The 21862-nt window shown below is 44.8% G+C and overlaps 1 protein-coding gene across 35 annotated transcripts in view; it reads right to left on the minus strand.

The window, feature by feature from the left end:
• The window catches only part of TCF4 (transcription factor 4), a 211562-nt gene that overhangs the window by 148327 nt on the left and 41373 nt on the right, over positions 1 to 21862 (minus strand). The window lies entirely within an intron of this gene.

The raw sequence follows: 21862 nt of genomic DNA on the forward strand, positions 1-21862 counted from the left end.
ATCTGGTTGGTTTCCAACATAAAAAAAAAAATGTATAAGTTTAATACTTTCCCTCAATTACAATTTCTATTATCTCAATAACAGATGAACGTGTTAATAGCACAAGACACTCCTAGGTAAATATTTAATTAAGCTCCAGAAAAAGAAAGAAAATGTGTATCATTTACCTGACAGATCAGATCAACCATTCTATTAGGTTAATTAGGCATATTTTTAAAAATCATTTGTGTTATGTAACAGGCAATTAACTCTGTAGAGCCCTGATCCATTGCCTGTTAAAAATCAATGGATATTATCCCATTGACTTTGATGGGCATCGTACCACCCTGGAGCACAGCTTCCAAAATCCATATTAAATCCATTAGAAAAATTAGCAAGAGAAACGCACACGCAGAGATGCTGACATCGCGCACATCCCTCAACATTTCCTACACCTCTGCTTCATATCTCTTCGTGTACCCCAACACGTGTGCTAGGAGCAGTGCCGAGGCCCCTTACACTGGTTCATGGTCAGGGCTGGGAGCACGATTTATGTGCCAGTAAAGCTTTTTGGGCTGCCATACTGTACGTTTTTATTTATATTTTAAGAATACAGATGCTGTGGTCTTGGGGCACTGTAACAAGGCACCTAAGCAAACACCTGAGAACTGTGTTTTGGGATCCTTTCACACCAAGTGGCCCTAAGAACAGCAGCAGGAGGGGGATCATTCACAGCCCCAGGCACCTTTCCCAAGAAGGGAAACGTTACTTACGGGCTTACAGTCAAACAGATGTACCTGGGGAGAGGTGAACCCTGCCCACTTGTCCTTTCTGGTGCACTTTGCTCTGTTATTCCCACTCCTCCCTTGAGCCAAGGTGCCAATGGCCGGAGGGCACCATCAGATCCTTAAAATGACCCGGGAAGAACACATACCTCAGGACTGGGTTGCTCTTTGTCATTTGCTTTGCTTTAATTTGAGTCCATATAATGCTCCAGTTCATCCACCAAAGTTAAAAGTTCTGGACTCTGATCGGAAAATGACAAGCAATGGCTCTTGTGCCTTATCTTCAGGGGTCGTGTCTTAGCTTTCGACCAATTTTCTTTGTATTTAGACTTAAATGTGCAAACTACACTATATTACTCTGCAAAACATCAATGAGAAGGCTTAATTAAGTAACACTGACAGATAAATCCATTTCTTTCGCAGTAATCAAATCAAAGCAGGTTGACATAACACAGGAACTTAATACAGTTATTCCCTTGTAATTGGAAAAAGGCCCTTTACTTCTCATTAAAGCAATCTTCTGGGTATTGGCATAATAAGAAGGCTCAGGGCTTTAATACTGCCCTATAAAAGCCCCAAGATACAGACCCCTTAAGCAAACATGCCAGATTATCTAATTCCTTGATCACAGTGGAACATGTAGTTATTGTTTTAAACTACTAATTCTTTATCTCAGCTACAGTCAAAAAAGAAGGAACTTGTTCTAAAACACATCATGGAGCCCTATAAAAACATAAGCCACAGCTGAGGAATAAGATGTATCAAGATGTATTTAAAAAAAAAAAAAAAGAACACTAGCTCTTTAGCTGGGAAATCGAGAGCTTACTAGGATGAAAACTAACGTTAGACATAAACAAAAAAATAATAATTTTACTCTGTTTGTAGATTTGCCAAGAAATATTCTTTTTCCTGCATTTTCAAGTGGAATTGGCCAGAGCATTCCCATTTGCCCGCGTGATACACAGAGCTCTCAGCCCTTTCATCTGCCTGTGGCCACAAAGGGGTTATACGGTGGGGCAAAACACAGGAGCACTCGATAAATAGATGGACATCTGCACCTTGCCTATCTCAGTTAAAAGTATTCTTCTAGCATGATCCAGCCAGCTATCGACAGGCCAACCCAGCTAACTTCCGCCCCCCCTTTAAACAGCGCTCAGATCAACAGCACTTCTCCCTCTGCAGAGAAGAAAAAGCCTCAGTAATTGCTACCTAGTTAATCTAGCCTGGTTCGCTAATAATTTAGCACGACAGATCTTACAAATCTTTCTGCAGTCCCCTAAACCTAATGCTGGGAATTTATTACGTACCCCGTGAGGACTGCCACTTAGGTAATTAGGACAGTGAAGCCCTAATGCCACCAAAGTCACCGCAGAATTCTCCAGTGACTTATTCTCAGCGCTTGGGTTTATCCCACAGTGCGCAAACTTGAACACATATGTAATTTTCTCCAGAATCTGGCTCCTGTAAATTAACCTCACTTAATCAGAAGCATGAGGCAATGTGACGTTACCAAAAGCAAATCATCGCAACCTGGGAAAGCAGATTCTGCCGATCCTAAAAGAGATGCTCAGCGCTGTGGGCTGAGGCTGGCTGGATTCAAGCCATGCCACCTCTCTCGATGATCCTGAAGCACGAAGCAAGGCTTCCTGACCTTGGTTGTAACGCTGTAACACTCAGTTCCTTCAACTTTCTTTGGTAAATGTTTCATTCCCTTAAGGACTTCCTAAAGGGAGGCTCTAGGCTTAGAAATTAATATCTGTATATATAATATTTTTCTGGAAACACACCCTACTCTCAAAAAACCTTCCTTTTCGCAGGTATAAGCCAAACATACTTGGGAAATCATCCAACACTACAGCAATAACACAGGACAATAAATTAGATGACTCTGGAAAATAATTTCGTTTGAGCCTCCCACCACTTCCAATAACAAATTTGAGCACGTACATGAAATCCTAAAATCACAAGCTAGAAAATGATATTCTCATGCTCTACCCCAGTAAATGGCAACACAGATATCACAGAACCAGAACGGTTTGGGTAGGAAGGGACCTTAAAGATCATCTAAATCCAACCCCCTGCCATGGGCAGAGATACCTTCCACTGAGGCACTTACATATTAGAGGTATTCTGCTCCTCTAGATGGAGGAGGGAAAAAAAACAAAACACTCAAGACTTAGCAAAAGTAACTAAGAACTTAAACCATTTCATAAGAGCTGTCATTTGGAAAGACAGGTATGAAAAACAAAAGGTAAGAAGAAATACATACTTGATGCTCAAGTAGCAAAGTAACAGTAGTCTAGCAATTAGGTGAGAAAGAAGAAAGGAGCACAGTGGTCGATCCTGTTAATTTTGCAGCAAATTTGATTACAAGCATTGACTTCTCCACCATTCACGTATATACATGCTGCTTAGCCATGTGTCCCACAAGAGCAAGCTTTCTGCTGGAGGACAGGGACTGCGAGGCTGTCTGCACCAGGAGAGCATTTCTGGTTCCCACCACCATGCTCTGCAGTATTTCAAATAATTTTATAGAAAAATAGGCATTAAGCTAACATTACTCAATCCGGTATTATTTGAGGGGGACTGAGGACGTGCATTATAAAGCACACAGGTCACCACCTCAACCTTTCCACATAAAACTACATCATGCTCACAATCTCTTGCAGCAGAACCAGGAACCCAAGCCTCTTCCCACCCTTCTGATGCTGTCATCCCTACTTCTGGCCACAAATTAAGTAACCCGATTACTATGCTCATGCAAGTAAATAGAGAAGCACCCATTATACATATACATTTGTGTGTTTTCTTTTTTTTTTTTAGATGCTCAAATAGAGAGAGCCCAAAGGGCAAATTCAGTTTGTTTTCATTGGCTAAACCTCCTTGCTTTGAAAAGACACGGGTGAAATTCTGCTTCTGTGGGAGTTCGATTTGATTTGTATTTGATTTCAGTTAAGTCTGAAATTTCATCTTTAGTATTTTTGTTCTCTGAATCCAGAATAAATAATACTGCGTGTTTAAACAGCAATACCCGGAGAAGCAGCACAATCGAAATCATGACTTCTGGTGAATGTAGTAATACAGTAGCTGCATGAGCAGCCTGTACTCAGAAGCATGCCTGTGGCCTTTACCCATCAATTTCAGAGCAAGAAATACAGAATTGTTTCTTTAACTTTTCTTTAACTTAGTGCTAGGGCCATATATTCTTTTAAAGGAGCTGAATAAACTACATAACAAGCCAAAGATAATTCTTGAAGACCGATAATATCATGCAAGTGCAAAATAATATTGATATAGTTACTTGTGTTAGTGGCTCAGAAATAGAATTGCATTGTTATAATTCCAAAATCCTGTAACAAATTTGGAAAATATTTTAGCACTCAAGAGCACAAAAATGCTTGAAATGACATTTTATCCTTTGTGACCAACTGGAACATACATTTCACAGATGCTAAGTGCCGTGCTCTTGAATTTACCTATGCAGCAAATGGGATCAGTTATGGACGACTAGAGCAAAAGGAAAGTCTCCCAAAAAGTCGTTGGTGAACACAAAGTATTTAATATGATTTCCCAAAGTCAGAAGGCGACATACTGTACTCAAAATTAATACATCTGCTTAACCTCCCTTAAAATGGCGTCAGGCGTTTGCTCTGGGGGAAGGTGCCAAGGAAAAGGGTGTTAAAAAAGCAGAGCTCGTCCTGCACGTGAGGAGTGGGCGTCTTCCTGGACGCCGTGCTCGGGTCGGGTGTCTCTGTTTCAGTGCCGGGGCTGGGTATGTGCACCAGCCTGCCCTCCTCCCCTGGATCCTCCGAGGCCATTGCAGGAGGCCTGGCCGGCCTTCGCGGCCTTCACCCCACAACCTCTCAGCCTTCGGCCTCCACACCCATCGCTCCCACCCACACATTCTGGATTCAGGGAATCACAGAATCACCTAGGTTGGAAGAGACCTCCAAGACCACCGAGTCCAACCTCTGCCCTAACACTAACAAGTCCTCCACTAAACCATATCACTAAGCTCTACATCTAAACGTCTTTTGAAGACCTCCAGGGACGGTGACTCAACCACTGCCCTGGGCAGCCCATTGCAATGCCTAACAACCCTTTCAGTAAAGAAGTTCTTCCTAAGGACATGGGAAGCCCAGGCTCTCCAGAAAACAGCTGAAGATTGGATGAAGAGGTAACTGGAGGAAACCTAGCGAGGTCCAAGGCCTAGGCCACCAGGAGGACCAGCCGAGCAAGGGTTGGTGGGTCAGACCGTTGTTTCGTTCGTAGCATCGTAAAATCAGAGTAACATGTTATATACACCCAGCTCCCCAAAAGACAGAGGGCAAAGATGACACCAGAAGGATTGCAAAGGAAAGTCTGGCAGCGAAGCTGCTACAGAAAATGGCACAGAAACACAAAAAAAAGGTACCCAAGGCAGCTAAGAGGAGCAGGTAGCCCATGCTTACTGGGGAAAATGCATTCGGAGTTACGAAAATCCCTCCCTGGATGGGCTTTTGTGGTGCTGGTTTTGGAGTGACAGAACAGAAGAATGACAAGAGCAGTTTGGGTGAGCGGTATGAGCTGATCTCTGAGGGCTTCAGTGCTAAGGTCCTTGAGGAAAGGAGCTTGATTTTCTATGGTAAAATTGTAAAAAAAAGGCGGTTGTTTTGTAGTCCATACCCTTTCTGTTACTCCTTTATCCAAAGATAGTGTATTTGCTAAAAAAAATAAATATAAAAAGTAATAATTATGCCCATACATAAAGTGTCACAAGTGGTCTATTTGCAAAATACACATTTCACTTCTGAAGTCAGCCAGTATAACTTTACCTGCATCAGAAAACCCTTTCATATGCTAACCCTGAGTATTTCCCCTGAAGAGCCTGCCAACTGGGTTGATTTATTTGCTAGCGTGATCTAAAATACACAGAACAGTGAATGAAGAGACAAATATCTTAAAATTCCACTTTTATCTTCAAGATAAAGATAGCATATTAACCAAAAGTAATTTTATAAGGGATTTAGCAGTCAAAATACCTTCAAACTAGGAGGAAGAGGACCACGATCTCTACACAAGAGATTTTTGTATACGCACCATACTAATGTTTGATTAGCATTTCCATTGTATGAATTACAGTTGTGTCAAAAATGAGAAGGGTGGGAAAAATCCTAGACTCTAATTATGATTACCATCCGCAGACGAGTCTGATAAACAGATACCTCGGGATCGCTATTACCTCTTTGTGCTCTGAAGCACCTTACAAACAGTATGTCAGATACTGCTAATACAAATTAGGTTAAACAAACCCATTTTGTGGATTGAGACCTTTTCTGCTAAGTGTTTTATTTTCCAAAAGAACGTTTTTTCCTCAGAGCGTTATGGCTTAAGAACTACATAACAAATGAGCCGAGCGGAAAATGACAAAGCCCAGAAGGAGGATTAAAGACCAGCAGATGAAGGGAAGAATAAGTTGGTCACCTGGACATTTCGTATGCTAAAGGACTGGCAAGTTTAAAATGCATATCCATTGATGCAAACCTTTTTGAAGATTCTGAGCTAAATATCACCAGGACGTGATAAATAAATAGATGGGGGGGGGATCTGGAAGAAGGGCTGTATGAATCTTGAAGGTGACTGAAGAAGTCAAGGACTGACTTCAGCGAGAGAAAGGAGCCAGGAGATGGAGGCACAAACAAAAGCACAGACTGCAGGGCCCTGGAAGCCAGTGAAGAAAACTTAACTACGACATGGGAAGCAGCAGAGGATGTTGACAGCCTGCAGCGCAGGATGGGGGAAGTTGCACAAAGCTCGGGCAACAGTTCAGGGAGGGAAGAGGAACACACAAACGGCGACTCCGTGCACCTCCAGCATCAAGTTGCATATAATTATCCTTTCCGTGACAGCGATGTAAAGAAAGCACAGATTCAAAATAGGAAAATTCTACTACTTATTTGATAAACAATTTACTATTGGTTTGCTCAAGGGATTAGATACAAAGCTTTAGTTTTTGGGTTTTTTTTTTTCCAAAGAAGTAGGACCAGCTGCCAGATATATACAATACACTTCAATAGCTTCTGTTAAAGCCACAAATAATTGGAAAATTCATTTGAATCAGATGGTCATTTTACTTTACGCCTGGATTTTCAAAGTCTATACAAATACTTGCGGACAGTCTGAGGCACCACTTGACAGCACTTGCTATAAAACATCAACAGGGTAAACAATCTAAACTGTTCTCAATCTTAATATTCATAACAAAGAACTGCATTATCCCGCCTTCGGATGAGGTCATAAAACCTCACATTGTGTTTTCCAGAGTTACATAAGCTATTTTCTAACACACATACGACAGACTTTCTGCCTGTAAGGACAGCCGACTTTCACGTATCCATTCCATTTGCATAACTCCAGCATCTAATCAGTTTCTATCAGATCTGATGAAACTATAAGCAGACAGTGCAACAAAGTTTAAGGTACTAATGTACAAAGTGTTGTAACGCCTTTTTCAGTTCATCAGGATACTCAACATTTGATTTCGTCCTGGTTTTGGATCAGTTTGGGGTTGAGAGTGCTCTGGGGGACACAGGGTCCAAAGCAAAACGTTTTATTTGTTTTAACCTGAGAGGAGACTTTAGTAGGAAAGCATCCATTTCTTAGGACACTTTTTCAGTTACGAACTGAACATGGTTTATAAACTCTGGCTATTTAATTTGTATGTTCATATATAATCTATATTAAAGTACATAATTTTACTTGGACCCAATAACCTAGAGCACTCCTAAATTACAACAGTCAATCCCATTGCTCCAAGCAGAGTACATGCATTCTACACTGCAGCCTAGAAGCATTTAATTTAAGGGCAGATTACTTAGACTCTCCTTGTATTACCAGGTTACGAAGGTCTCGGTATGAAGCAAGCGGGCATTTCACTTCCAAACTAGCAGTCAAAGCCAAAAGGTGGTGGCAGACATTTATTAGAACCTAAGGTGAGGCCACTTGGAAAGACGGCTAATTAAGAGACAATTGCGGACTTCCCAGAGGGCTCATTATAACCTCATCCTCCTCCATCTCCACCTTCCACACCACTTCCCCCTGTCTGTCCGCACCCACCTCCCGTGTCAGCACCCCCTGGAGCAGCCCAGCCCAGTCCCAGCCCCTCTGCACCCCGCACATCTCCAGGCACCGCCGGCAAGTCAGAGGGACTGAGCACTCATCTGTAAACATCATTGCCACTTGCACTGTTTTTCTATCTTCTTTTGCAAATAATTCCCTTCAACTGTGCCTCACGCACCCAAATCCGCCCACCAAGCTTCTCTCAAGACCTGCTTCCAAAGCTGGTGCAAAACTCTTGCATGGAAACTCTGGCATGGAAACCTTGCACGGAAACCCTTGCACACTGGCCTCAGCTACAGAGCGCTGAGAAGGGCCAGTAACGCCCAGCAGCAGAGGTTACCCCCTCCTTGTAACATTGCCTTTGCTCCCTTCCTCAGGGAGCTCTGCGTCGAGTTTAAACAAACATTTTTGTTTTGTGCATTGGTGCAGTCTATGGAAGGATGGGCTTCGCGTGGAAAGGCTGCATGCGGCTAGAACATCCTGACTCTCTGGGAGACAGCCGTGTGTTAAGACATGCTGTAAACAAAGCACACGGACTTGGGGAAGAGAAGAATCACAGAAATACAGCTTCGCGGCCCAAGCCAAATGAATGATTTCATGTTTAGCCACGTAAGATGATCTCTTTCAAGAAACCAAGCTTCAAGGAGTGTCATTAGCCTGATATACGGATGACATTTCTAAAAAGTTATGTGTGCTTGGGTAGTAACACTCCAAGTTGTTACATGAATAAGCTGGCACTCCATATCTGAAGATTTTCCAGCAGAGCAGTAATACCACGATGCCCGTTTTACCGTGCCATGAAATATTAGGTTAGCCTGTGCTTTGGTCATGAAAACCAGGCAATTCCTGAGGTTTACATCCTTCGGATTTATTACCCACACAAGGACCCCAAAGCCTTTTGACAGGGCAAAGACAGGCACGGAGGACACGCGGGTAGTGACAGCTCCAAACGTCAGATTGAATTTAGCTCCTAATTAAAAAAAATACATGAAGAGTATGATTTACAAGGAGCACCCCTCTCGCAAATTGCTAAAATAAGCTGAATAATTGTAGGGAACAGCATCTAATAACTCGCTGCACGGTTCCGCTGTGTTAGTAACCTCGTTAGGCATGGGCAGCGCCGCTGCCATACATCACACCCTTCTGGGGAGGGCTCCGGGGTTCCCCCGAGCATGGGAAAAGAACCACCAGGTTAAAGCCCCGCTCACGCGCATCAAGGAGATTATTTTATGGAATAAGTCAGTCCAATCATTCATAGCATCGTTTAGACAATGGCACACTTCGCACGCAGTGGTTACTTGCGTGAAAAGTACGTGCCCTGATCTGAAAAAGTGCCCCAAAATAGGTTCCCGAACTATGGAGGTGATTCAAATACACAATGGTGTATTTAAATGTGAGGAGACGCGCTGCCTCCAGCAGAAAGTAGTGGAAGAAGCTGGAAGTTGGGCACTTTCAAACTTAGGTAATATGTTTAGGTGCTGAAAAAGATCATTAAAAACTTAATCCAGCACTCAGCTTAATCCAGAAACTTCTGTAAAAGCCAGGGTCCTGGCATCTAAATAGGGCTGGATGAGGTCTGGCTCAGGAGCTCTCCCTCTAGGACAGCTTTATAGGAACTCCAGCTCACCCTGAGTCCCGATTCTCCAAGCAGACCGTGCAGGAAGGTTTATGGTAAAGGCATAGAGGTGCAAGGTGCAAATAGGGATTTTCCCTACCTAATAATAAAAGATGTATTTGTTTTCACTCCTACAGTCTTTGACCCAAACTGTCCCTAACTACTAACTGTTAAAATTAACTGGGGGCTTTGAGGTTGCAAAAACAAATAAACGAAAGCCATAATTAGTGGAGGCAATCCAGTGGGCTTAAGACCTCTTTTCGGCAAGGCCTCGAGGCAGAAGCGAGCTCAGAGCGCCCTGCCAGCACCACGGGGAAGGGGTTGGCTCCTCACCCCTCTGCGCTGACAGCTTCCAGCTCCTCGCCCGCCGCTGTGGGGATCACCCCGTCTCCAGCGGGACCCCTGCCCCGCGATGCAAGGGGCGAAGGCTGGCTTGGGTCATTACACTGAAAAAAAAAAAACCCTAAAACCATGCAAACTTCTTTCCGCTTCGGGTGGGGAATAAATTCAGGGATCGCTAGTTTGTGTTGAGCGGATGGCTCAGGATCGCGACCGCATCTGCTGGGGCCGTTTCTGTATACACTTCGCTGCGATGCTGTTATCTAAACCAGATTTGTTGCAGAGCACACCAGCAGCTGGGTTCTGTACCTCTCTGGCCAGTACATGACTGGTTAATTCCCAATATTTATGTTTCTTGGAAACAGAAAGATTAGTGAGGAATGTGTAACTGGAAAAGGCTACGGTTAAAAAAAATGGAAAAACAACCAAAAAACAACCTCCACCAGTCCAGACCATCCAACTGGCCGTTGCAAAAGTCACAAATTATATGGACGACAGAATAAATGACACCGTACTGATCGCAAGCCACGCAAATCTGATGAAAGGGAAATCAGATGGAGACAGAAGAAAAATCTCTAACGAAACTAAAGGACATTTTCTGCTACACTTGTAGTCTTTGGAGAACAGCGCTTTAATTTAAGTGTACTTTAAAATGACTTCATCTATATGAAAATTCCATTAAAACTGCCCTGGATGTATTTGCATTTAAAGTGTATTATGACAGCCTGTAGCAAACACTTGCTATTTACCGGACACTTGCTATCGTAGGACAAGCCGCGTGTTTCTGGGCAAAGAATATGAACTGACAAGGGAGAAGTCTACCAGAAATCAATGCTACAGAAAATTTTAAGTGATCTATTGCGCTGTAGTGCGAAAGGATTTTCCAGGCAAGACGAGGTGAGGGAGTTTATTAGAGTTTCTTATTAGAGTTTCAAGGCCATGCTGTGACTTCACCTGACTTAATCCGCTCCCTTCCAGGCAGCCTCTGGCAGAAGGTCAGACCACTGGTTCGACTGGGAACAGGCGGGGATGGAAACCATCGGCACTGGTGCACAAGCGGTGCTGTGCTGCTACAGGTCCGGGCTTCCAACAGCCACCGCCTCCCACAGAGCTTCTTAAAATGCATTTGACACCAAAGCTGGAAATTGGAACAGGATCGATTTGATGGCCAAGGAGGGGCTCTGGCTAGGGAGGTACCTGAGCAAACTGCCGACATACGGGAATTCTCTTTCCACACTTGCAGACTTGAATTTGCAAGGAGAGAAAGTACAGGATGCGGACTCCTTGGTCCCAAGGAAGACCTCAGACCGAGCCTGCAATTTTGCAACTCCGCAACATTTAAAGGTGGAAAACATGAACCGCCCCCCCAAACGCACTGTGCATGTGCCCCACTTATTTCAGCGTCCTTGCTGCTGAAGTCCCTCACTAGGTGGATGGAGGCACACCCGGCAGCCCCAAAAAGGAATCACTTGTCCTTACACTCGTACCCACACACCTGGCTGAGCCTTGGGACATGTCCTGCAGGGGCTGATGAGCCCCAACGTTTCCATGATAATTTCTTCAGGCTTCCTCCAGCTTTGAGGGAATGGCTCCTGCCCTTCCTCACGCACCCATATGCAAAGTCACAGAGAACCAGCAAAGACACGAGCATCTGACCATGGGTTTCAAGCACCAGACATCAAAAAGACTGACCAAAAACATTCCCTCATTGGTCAAGAATCACCTCTGCGCTGTGTCGTTACACAGCGTGTAACGTGTCGTGGGCTAGGCTTTGGGCTGAAAAGCCCTCCTAAAAGACGTGCTCGAGTTGAACCAAAAGCTGATGCAGGAATGAGGTCATACTACATAGTGCTGAACCCAACAGCTTAGCTCATGATCAGGAAAAAGGGAGCTTCCTTTCTTTGATTTCTGTTTTTAGTTTTCATGGTGTATTGAGCTCAGCTCATAGGTTTTGTTTGGTTGGGTTTGGGGTTTTTTTGTTTGTTGGTTGGTTTTTGGTGGTGGTTTTTTTCTTTTTTTTTTCTTTCAACTGCAAGCAAGAGTCAGAAGTTTCCTTTTGATTAAGGGGAGAAAATAAATGCTGGGATAATTGCATCATTTTTCCTCTGGCCCAATCTCATGGTGCAATGTCAAATTGGCACCACTGCATAGGAGGATCATACTGCTCTGCTGACTGCAACTCTTATTCTCTTTCCACCGTTTGTACCTTCTCAGGCCCAGATCACTCACAATTACGCACTTCATGAACAAGAAATTCCAGGTAACAGCACCGTGTGTAAGGCACCTCCTCACAGGATCTCTAGTGAGATTTCTATCTTTTGTCTAAAGTCTTAATGTACATTGTACACGGAACTAAATACGAGAGCATCCACTAATAAAATATGCATCTACTTAAAGGCTTCAGACTCGCGTCAAGGGAGTGGTTCGTCCTTTAAACACATTTCCTGCAGTAGCAGGAAACGTCAAGTCAGTTTTAAACCAACTCCAACAGTTTCAACTCACCTCCAGGTCTCCCAGTGAAGCTGAACCACTTTGTAATGGAAAAGAAAATGCACGTGCAGTCAAACTCTTAAAAAGAGGGATATATATCTATGATATTTATCTTCACACATTTGGGGAATAAAATACAAAGGAGCAAAGGACTATTTTTTGTGTCATTTCCACTGTTCAATATTTATGAAGTCTATTTTTCTTCAGTTATGCCACTAATTACTGGCGATGCATTTCAATTTGGGCACTGTGTAGCAGAACTAAGCTCCCTTTTCTCACTCCAAGCTGTCTAGGACCAGCCACGCATTTCCTACACCCCTGTAGTTTGCTCAGGTACTCTAAAACAGGAGGTCAGGAGAGGAAAGGCACCTCCTGAACGCCTCGCTGCTGCCACATCGTCACTGTAACCAAGACTTCCCCGCTGCCACCCAGCAAGTCTTTCTCCAGAAAATGAACACAATGCACTTGCAACATCCAGACAAGGGAACAGTATAAACAGGTTATGATGACAACTGAATCGGATGTGTAATGCTTTAAGTGTCTACTAATTCTGCATTGTAATAGAAAAGCTTTAAAAAAGCATGACATCCGCATGAATGCCAAATTAATTCATTATGATCAGTGCTACCACAATGAACACCAAATTAATTCATCACTGCAGAATACACTGAGCACTACCCACTTGTTAGACTTGCTGACGAAAATACAGGGAGGACAATCCTCACCGAACAACTGGAGGAGGTCACAGGTACCGCTGACTGGGAGACTCATGAGGAATCTTGCACATGGACACAGATTTCAGCCACCTGCCCCAGTACAGGGGTTGGTTTTAAATACAGACCATGAGCACGGCCAGCCTCAGCCAGCTGGGGAGCCTGCCACCTCCAGCACACGTTATTCCCTTGTATATAAAGAACCAGCAGCAACGCTTCCTTTCTCCGAAGCGGATCGTTCCATGAACTCAAGGCTTTGTCCTTTTTACAGGATAATAAGGAATACCCCAAATAAATCTGCTCCAATTCCTCAGTCTTCAGCATCTCTTATATAGCTTCTGATATCAAATGTCAAGACTGTTAGAAGGGTCTTCTCACTGGACTCCTGAGGCAACATAAGTTAACTGCATTTGACAAAACTCAAGTCTGAGAAATTATTTTGCACTTTTGGAACATTTCCACTCCTCCAGGAACAGCTGAGGCATGACTGCAAGCCTTGAAGCTTTTGCCAGGGATAACTTACATAATGGCAGCATTTGATTTTGAACTGCGAGATCACTGAGAGAGGGGCTCTTGAAGCCTTCTTCATCTCCTGCCTTCTGAGCCGCTGCCCTTTGCTCAGGCAGCATCTGCTAGTTTTCAGCCTGGCCATATGCTCGGAAGAAACTTACGGGGCTTCGAGCCTCTCGCTGTTCCCAAGAAGGCCACAATTCCTTTGCAAGGGAACTCATTAAAAAAACACAAAAGCCACCTGTAAGGAAAGGATGGAAGCCGTTTCTGCATCTGGCCCTCCTTGCTGGACTCGAGGCCCAGATGCCTACCCAAGATGAAGCCACTCCTCCCAACGTTATGGAAAGCAGCAGCTCCAGCAGGGAAAGACGCCAAGAGGAGAAGTTCCAACGTGTTGCTGGAAATCCTGTCTTTAGCTCATCATTCAAGTCTCCTGTTTAAATTACAGGGACTTTGGAGAATGCTGCTGAGAACTGAACCTGTGAAAGAGTCCACAGCTTTCTGAAAGTTGTTTTTAGCAAATTCTCTCCTCTTCCATTACTTTTTCCACCATTAAGAAAGAAATCGACCTTAAAGAACTACAGTGTCCTTTGAAATGAAGGTACAGCATTGAAACCTGCAGAGATATGAAATTGTTGAATGTGTCCTTGATGGAGTGATGCAATTTATTCAATATCTTGCTGGAGCATACAACACCGCTCTGATAAAATCCTTTTTGCTGTTATGTTCCTTAAGGTTACAGAGTGGAAAACAACCACAACCTCAAGGACCTCAAGGAATGGAAATTTTACACCCACCGCGTCTGGGTAAGAGTTCTTCTCAGGACATCTTGCCTTTCTCTTAGCTTCTGAATTTGTTAATAGAAGGGTTTTTCTAGAAGGGTTTTTCCAGCAGAATTTAGGGGAGAACTTTCATCTGTCCACCCCCTCTCCCTTCCTAGCATTTTGCTAAGCTGGAGAGCAAGAACCCAGCCATCGCTTCCAAACCAAACCTGGATCTCTCTAATGGTAGCAATGCTAGCTAAGCTTCTCGTCTTCGAAGAACTGATTTTGAAACCAGAGCATTATGTCCTTTCGAGGCTCCAAAGATTATTTTCAGAAGTGCTGATACCAAGCAGACGTTTGTTGAAGAGACCATTGCAAGGGAACGGAGTGCTAGTTCATTTCAGCACATCCTGTTTACAGCCTGTGCTACTTTCTAAGTCATTCAACCATGACAATTGTTGTCCTTCTGAATATGTTAATTGTGATATTTTTATACAGCTCCAGAACATATTTACAGACCACAGCAGACTTTCAACAACAATGAAACTTGTAAGCAGTAAATATAGGACAATCTCATCCAAAAACAACCAGCTATCCTTCAACACATCTTGGCATTTGGGACACCATCGCCATTCAAAACATATGTTAGAGAAAGCTTTAGAGCACAAACCAGCCGAGGTGCTTCTCTCCCTTCTGCTTTCGGTTTCGTTGCCGTTTCGGGACCTTGTCGCCATCTCGGGACCTGCCGCCCTCCTCCAGTGACACCACCCAGAGCTCGTGTTGGGGTTCCTCTGCTTGCTCCCCATCCACCTGGGCAAGGGAACGGGTGGGAACCCACCAAAGGGTTTCCACCGGCAGCAACCCAACTTATAGCTGCCCAAGACAGCTTGGGCAAGAGCCCAAAGCCACCACCTGGTTCCCCCTTTGACGTTTCACCTTAAAATTCAGGGCCCCTCTTCCACCGACTTGTTGGCAGCACTTTAGGGTATTTCCAACTGCGACCAGCCCACATTCAGAACCAGAGCCGCAGAGAGAGGCAGAATATATTTTAATTATACATGTTTACTTTAGAAGAAAGTAAACAAAGATCAGTTTAATGAAAAGAGACTAACGTAATGGAAGCAGCTGGAAGGGTTTTTTTTAATCCAAATCACCATTTCTTCCATTATTTAAAGTTACTTGTGTCCCCAAGTTTTTTTTTATTTGACAAATCTAAACCTATTTTTTGTATGCTAAACAGGTACAAATGCAGTATTAAATACTGCCTAAAACCCTGAAGTGTTATGTAGTCAGTATATTCTCCCCATTTAATTTATTCAAGGTTTCTCTTTAAAAAAAATCACTATAAATTTTCAGCTCTAGTGGCAAAAGGTTTATTGGTCTTTGTACTTCATTAAAGGTTTCTTATAAAGTCATGTTTGTTCTTTTGAGTAGCAAATAAAACTACTGAAAAGGGCAGGTTGGTTTTTAAGAGACAGATATGACCTAAAGGGAACACATTTTACTGTAGTGAAATAAACTGAGGAAACAGTTTGCAGATTAAAAACCCCTTAAAAGGAAGCATCATCTTTGGAAAAAAAGTCTTTGCTGAGGAAAACAGCTGGAAACAGGAAGCTTTTGTGCTTTCATCCTGCCTGCTTTGATACCACCGCATCCCCGTATCATAAAAAGGCAAAGAGACTGTCGTCAGCTGCATCTTATTTCAACCGTGCAGGATGGGGGAAGGCTTTGTGGAGTGTAAGCAGGGCTGTCCGTGAATTCACACGCGCACGTACATGTGTATATACACACACGTGTACGTTTAAGTCTTTCCTTGAATAATTAATGAGGAAAATGAGTGCAGGTTCATTACCTCTTCCAAAGCAGAGCACAGCACCTTGTACGCTTCTCCTTTGAAATCTCAGCGCTGCCGCGATTTTTGCGGAGAGCCAAGTCACCTGGTGGCAGCGCTTCTCCCGTGGCAGCTGGTGGTGTCTGCGGGCCTCTTGTCACTCTGAACTCAGACCAAGGGACAGTGACACTGGCTGCGTTTCCCAACAGCATCTCCAACTCAAAACTGCAAGCTGTCCTGCTGAGCGATGCTACCCGCTTCTGAACTTCAGGGTTTCTTGGTCGCACAGTTTCAAGGAGGCTTCTCACCAGCAGCCATTGAGAAGCTGTTTGTGTTCTTCTGCACGCCTCGTTCCCAGACACGCTCCGCAAACTGACCGTGCTATTCGTACAGAACAAGTAAAGCCTAGCAGGAAAATATGACATGAAGCCTTCCAAAGCTGCTATGAGCTTGGGCAAGGCGGCAGAATTCTCTTACTCTTTCCAGGCAGCTAACCAAGCGTATTCTTCTCTTAATTTTTTAATACTTTCCTGTAGAACAGCGTTTCGATACTCTGCGTGACATTTCCTAAGAAAACGAGAGGTATATACACAAGGACTGACAACCTTCAATTTGAAAGTTTCCATTAATGGAATTAATCATGTTTACACAACTTCCCGCTGTTAAACTTATTTCATATCCTCATATCTTTCATCCAAGCTATTTCCCCTACCAAGAAAAGAACAAAAACTTCCCCAAGGGCACGGGATCCAGTCAATTGTTAGCAGTAAATGCTCTCTCCTGCTGTCTCTTTGTCAGCCTGCTTCAGGCTCTCCTGGCTGCGGCGAGCGAAGGTTGCTGCTGCCTCGCTGCCTACCTATTTCCCAGTCCGAGGCCAGTTTCTTCTGCTCTTTTCTCCTGCTCTAAGCCAGACGGGAGCGGGATCGCTAGGCAGAGGTGGCTTTCTTTCCCAGGAGCAGCGGGGCAGTGAATCAATGCGTATGGTGCTTGTTTCCCAGCTTCTCAGATGGGAGACGGTTCTCCACGTAGAGCTGTGACACCTTCCACTCCGGGAAGGGCAGGAGCACCCGAAGGAAGTGGATCTTCAGTCGCTTCTCTATGCAGAAAATAGCACTAAGCAACATCAAGTCTTCTCCCTTTCATACACATCTACAGCTTCCAGCACAGGACGTGCCACCCTGATGCCAAAACCAGGCAAATAAATTCCCTGTAAGATGCCATAGCAGCTTTCTGAAGCTCAAAGCCTTGGGTTCTGTTTTTTCCTCGCTACTTGCGTACCGTATATACCCTTAATCGAAGAACATGCAGATGTACATAGAAGTATATGAAAATGCACACAGAGAAAGACTATGGTAAATCCAGGTGATAAAACCTAAGTGCATACATTGCATAACAAGTCTGCTTTACGAGCACCGAGTTTGCAGTATTCTCCCCTAAGAGCAAGCAATTATGAAGGTGAAGAAAGGTAACGGCTTTAAAACAACACGCTAATCCCAATATTAGTGCCTCGGAAAGGGAGAACTGCCAGGAATTTGGAGTAATGCCCAGTTATCTGTCTTACCTTCAGTAATAAAACCGTGCTATAAACATGAAGAAGATAGGATACACACTAACCTTGTTTGGGTGGGGGGGGGTTGGGGCGTTTTAACTGTTCGTCATAACGCAAGCGATAATCTACCGGCTTTAGAAAGAGCTAGAGATATTCATCAACGTGCCAGCATGAAGTCTTTTATTTAGCATATAAGTTTCCGAAGCTTAGTTTACTTCCCTCCTGTGAACGACTGTTTAAGTCTTGATTCACTTTAGCTACTGAAATAAAAAAAATAGTGAAAAAACTGCTGGAAAAGGCAATAGTTGACTTGCTGTTCCGAGACCAAGCAATTTTGGGCCATGAGCTGTGTCTGACGAGATCTTAGCAGTCACCTACACAGCCTGGGGACTCCTCAACCCCCCTTCGCATCACGCTTGGTGGCAGAAGGTGGCACCGGGCTGTCCCCAGGAGGAAGGGGTGCTGTGACCCTGCTCAGTGCTGGCTGTCCTGATGCTCACGCCACCACCACGTGGAAGCACGGTGTGACATTTGGTGTCCAGATCTAGTCTGAGCCTGGAAGTAAGACATTGCCCTGAAGATGCTGGGTGGCGTTACAGCCCGAGCGCTTGCTCGGAGCATGGGTCGTGCTAAGGAGCCGGGGGGAGAAGAGCAAAACAGCCACCAAGTATAAATAGGGAGAGAAAATAAAAGATTTATAGCAAAAGATTAAAAAGCCAAGTAAAGAAGTACTTTTAAAAAAAATAAAACTAATAAAACTAAGGGGAAAAAAAGCCATTCACTGGCACACTGGACATCTAAGACCTCAGAATTTGCTCCTCTAGGTTTAGAGGCGCTGGTGCCAGCGCTCCTCCCATTCAGCACCATCGGTGGATTTAGGTTTCCAGCCCTGCTGATACCGTGTCGCTGACCAACGCTTGTTTTACAGAAGGCTTCCCACTACCTTGTCATTTCACTCCGTGCCCTGTGCTAGGGTTCGGTGCAGCAGGCAGCCCCCGGACCACACGTCTCCCACACCTCCAAGCCCACCGGGCAGGTGAGCAGCCCTCAGGACACCGTGTCTCACACCGAGCTTCCTACTCCAGTCAAGTCAGATGCGGCACTCGTACTTCTTAACCTGGGAGGTAGCACAGCTGATGTATAGCAACATAAAAAAAACACAGAAAAACAACAAGAAGCCTCGGATGCCTGTTTTCTCCGTGTGCCCAAGCTACCCTTCAATAGCTGTAAATAAAATTATAGCAGCAGTTTGTTTACAAGCAACATCACAATTGGAACAATAACAGACTAGTAACAAAACCAACAAAAATAAAATATGAGTCAACTCGTGCTTTGCCAGACTGAGGTCTCAAGATGGGCTTGTGCCGTCCCTCGGGAATCCCAGCGCTATAAGGACAATAACAGCAGGACATGCCTCATTTCCTTCAACTGCTCGACATGGCTCTCTCCGAGATGTTTGTAAACTTCCTTCCTCTACGCATCAGGCTGTCAAACTGTCGTCAGTTCGGGGGACTAATAATATCCTGTTGATGCCCGCGCAGGCCGACTTCTGAGCAAAATAATGTCAAATAATGCATGGGCCTTTGTGCACATACATGTCAGTTAAGGGAATCATCCGGGGACAGTCCACGTAACTCGCTCGAGCCGACCAGCTCTGAGGATCGAGCCCAACAGGAGCTGGAAATAACGGGGGATTTGGAATTTCACCACGGAGGACACGCACAGCTCCCGGGGAACCCAGCTCAGGGGGAAGAATATCGCCTGGCTGCACCTCCTCGGCAGCCACACAAGAAACCCAACTCCGTTTCCGAACCAGAAACCTTCAGACCCTCGGGATAAGCACTGCCAGAGGAGTTCCTCGGGGCTGGGAGGTCAGCTCCGGCTCCCCAGGAGCAGCGCTGGATTTCACAGCTTGGGCTGGATCCGGGCTCGGGAGGAGGAAGCGCACGCACACCGCAGCTTGGAGCCAAACAAAAGCCATTGTGTAGGGAGCAGCACTAACGAGAACTAGTATGGTTTAGATTAATTGTTAAAACACTGAGGCAGAACTGGGATTGGGACGTGAGGGGGAAAATTTGTTTACAGGAAAAATGAAATCGATAGGATCCAATTTCCCCCTCGATTTAGGGGAATCATGACCTCCTCACCCCAGCCCCCACACCAAACAATAGAAAACAATTTCCCTCTCCTCTCTTTGGGGCAGTGGCTCTGACTTTATCTATACAGGAATTAAAACCAAGAGTGGCTTCAAGAACAACGTGAGCCTGCGTGCTCCGTCTCTCTGAGAACTACACATTTCAGTGCTCACACAGGGATTGAGGCATCCACGCAGATGTCAGCATCTTTATGCTAAATAACTTGCCTGGAAGCGCCCAGTAAATACGTGTACATGCTAGGACATAGCAGACTATTTAAGATCCCAGTATTTAAGATCCTAAAATCATCAGGCCCCTCGCGTCTCAGCATCTCCAGTGCCTCCGAGCAGATCCTCGCGCCAGAGCTGCCCGACATGCAGGTAGAGGGCTCAGCACCCTGCGCCCAGCACCCTCAGAGCCCCCAGCCACACACCAGCCCAGGACAGCAGCTAAAGCGACAGGAAAGTCCTTGCCCTGTTAGAACACATTTGGCCACAAAAAGCCAGAGAGGAGAAATAAGCAGACGTTTAGATAGTTCCCAGGGAGCAATAAAAGAGGCTGGGGTGTGAAGTTTTACAAGTTCATAACGCGCATTTCTGTTTATATCTCCCCCCCTTTCCTCCTCCCGTGTGTTATTCGCAATTCTGGGATGAACAAATTCAAATGGAAGGGCCAGCACGAGAAGGGAGAGCTGCTGCCCCACGGCACAAGGGCATCCTCATCACTCCGGGACACTCAAGTCACCCACGGCAGCGGTGCCCAGACCCAACTTGTGTCCGAGTCACCCTTACGAGACACGGGGCTTTCTACTGAAGAATAAAAAAAAGCGGTAAGGACTCCACAGGTAAATAAAGAAGCAGGTGCTCTGCTTAGGTTTTACTGTCATTTACAAGGCTCGCCGGCGTTCCTTTTTCAAAGCCCTGTGAGTTTTACAGTACAATAGACCTTTCATATTTCGTATTATAAAAATTTGCAAACTTGCAAAGTGAATTAATGATTCAGTAAAAACCTCAGCCCGGTGTAATCTAAAATAAGCGAGTTCTGCAGCAGCGAGCAGCAAACACAGCCATTAGTTTGCTGTGGCAACATTTATTTTTTATAGGAAATCTGTATAATGGAAAACACACACAACCCCTTGGAATTTTCCTATAAATATCTAAGTACTCCCAAATCGCTGAGCAGAATGCAAATACGCTCCTCTTTTACTTCTTTCAGGAAATTCTCAATGACTTCCTGTCATAAAGTCCAATAATCACTGTCTCCTCTCTAACGTTCTGTAATTGCTTTGCCGCTAACATGTGTCTCAACTTTCTTTCTAGGATTAAGTAAAAAGTCTTCTCTTCCCACCCGTAAGCCGTCTGTGCCTTTTAGCTAACACTTCTGCAGCGGGAAGAGTTGCATTTGCTATTTTCCCAGGGGATTTCGCGTTATTTTATTTTACCGTCATTAAAGCGTGCTTGAGTTTAGGCTCATCCGAGGAGATTTACACAGGTATCGTGTTTTTGTTGGTCACCAAAGGGAATCCATAGGTGCGGGTAAAAAAATACAGCCCCCTCTCCGCCCTCACGGCCTGCTTCTGACACAGGCACGGCCGTAGGAACACCTCCACCTCGGTACCACACCGCTCCCATGCGCCCTTCCCACGCTTCCCCCCTTTATGGCCACGTCGGGAACGCTTGGGATTCCCAGCAGTGCCTCCCATCAAAGCTGGCTCTTCGCCCTTCCCCACCTCTTGACCACGTCCTGTGGCCTTTTCATTCACGTCTGCTTATTACACCTCACTATTTTTATAGGTTATTTTGAAAGACAGCAGGAGCATTCCTAAATACATATATATATATATATGAGGCTATTGTTCAGTTACGTTCCACATGCCTGGATGGCAGAGGAGGAAGTACAAAGCATCGTTTTCAATATTTTGAATGAAGCAGTCGCACCCCACTCCCTAATCGGTCCTCTCCCAGTTTTCAGTACCGTGGCTCAACACCGGACTTCGCCCCTGCCCTGTCCTCACGGCCCTTTGAGAGATCCACCGTAAGATTTGCTTCTTTTGC

Source organism: Anser brachyrhynchus, assembly GCF_964034855.1.
Source record: "Anser brachyrhynchus genome assembly, chromosome: W".
Lineage (NCBI taxonomy): Eukaryota > Metazoa > Chordata > Aves > Anseriformes > Anatidae > Anser > Anser brachyrhynchus.